We start from the raw sequence: 1,714 nt of genomic DNA, 5'->3' as shown, positions 1-1,714 counted from the left end.
TTTCACAGATTGTCACTGCAAAGCTTGACAAGAACAACTTCCAAGCATGGAAGTTTAGAATGACGAATTTTCTTATGGGAAAAGGATATTGGGAATTCGTTGCAGGAAATGAGGAAGAACCAGTTCTTCCTGATGTTCCCAATCAACAGCAAATGCAGGCATTTAAATCATGGCATGAGAGAGCCAGGAAAGTTATGTATTGGCTGTCTATCAGCATTTCAGACTCTATGATTGTGCATATTCAAGATGCAAGTATGCCAAAGGAGGCATGGGATACTTTGTCAAAAATGTATAGTACAAATACGCAAGCCAGGAAAATGCAGCTCAAGCAAGAGTTGCACAATGTGCAAAGAGAAAGTATGAGCATCAACGACTACCACATGAAGGTGAAGAAGATTGCAGATGCACTTGCTTCTATTGGGTCGCCAGTGGAAGATGATGATTTAGTTTCTGTGACCTTGAATGGTCTAGGAAAGAATTATGCACAGTTCCGAACATCCATTTCCGTCCGTGAAAGATTTCCTGATTTTGAGGAGTTGATTGCTCTTCTAATTTCTGAGGAGCAGAGAAATGGTGGTGCATCTTCTTCAGGAGGAACTTCAAAATACGCTGTCTTCTACTCAAATGCTGGAAGAGGTAGAGGCAGAGGTAGAGGAGGCCGATCTAGAGGCCATGGTGGTAGAAATCAGAATATGCAGCAAACTCAAGAAAACCAGTCCTATGGAGGAGGACGTGGTAATTCTAGAGGCAGGGGGAGCCAAAGAGGTCGTGGTGGATGGCAAAGAGGTCAAAATACAAACAGTAATGTTGAATGCTATTACTGTGGTAAAATGGGTCATATGGCTAAAGACTGCTATAAAAAGCAGAATGACATCATGAATGGAAAATTGCAACAAGGGAATTATGCATCTTCTAGTAGACAGGGTGATGACAGAAATGAGCATTTTTTTATGGTACAGCACATGAACAATTCTGTGACAAGTGCAAAAGAAAGCAACGATGTATGGTATGTTGACTCAGGTGCATCAAACCACATGACAGGTCATGCAGAATGGATGGAGGATGCAAGAAAAATGGAAAAACCAGGATTTGTGGAGACTGGTGATGATACTGCACATCCTATTATGCAGATTGGAAAATTTCCGTTGTCTATGCAGAATGGGAAAAAGAAATACATGTCCGATGTATTTCATGTCCCGAATATCACCAAGAATCTGGTTTCTGTTGGTCAAATGGTTGAGCAGGGCTTGCAGGTCAGATTTAATCCTCATGGATGCTTTGTTGAGGATATGAAAAATAAAGGTCGCTTGATAGCAAAAGGAAAAAAGAAGGGCAGAATGTTTAGACATGTCTGAATTGAGTGAAGCAATGTTTGCACATGGGACCGGTGTAGTTGCAGATATTGATATCTGGCATAAACGCATTGGTCATGTTAATGTACAGCGACTTAAATCAATGCAGGCCCAACATATTGTTACAGGATTGCCTAAATTCAAGGTTGCAGAAATGCATAAGGTATGTGAAGCCTGTCAATTTGGAAAACAGGCAAGGAAACCATTTCCTAGACATATTCAAGAGAGTAAGAAGCCATTGGAATTAATCCACTCTGATGTGTGAACTACTAAAGCTGCATCTCTTGGAGGCTGTCATTATTTTGTCACTTTTATTGATGACTATAGCAGAAAAGTTTGGGTGTATTTTATGAAAAAGAAAA

The sequence above is a fragment of the Lygodium microphyllum genome, chromosome 27 (genome assembly GCF_053477565.2).
Source record: "Lygodium microphyllum isolate KBCC chromosome 27, Lygodium_microphyllum_v1.1.10, whole genome shotgun sequence".
Classification (NCBI taxonomy): Eukaryota; Viridiplantae; Streptophyta; class Polypodiopsida; order Schizaeales; family Lygodiaceae; genus Lygodium; species Lygodium microphyllum.
This window is presented reverse-complemented; position numbering follows the sequence as displayed.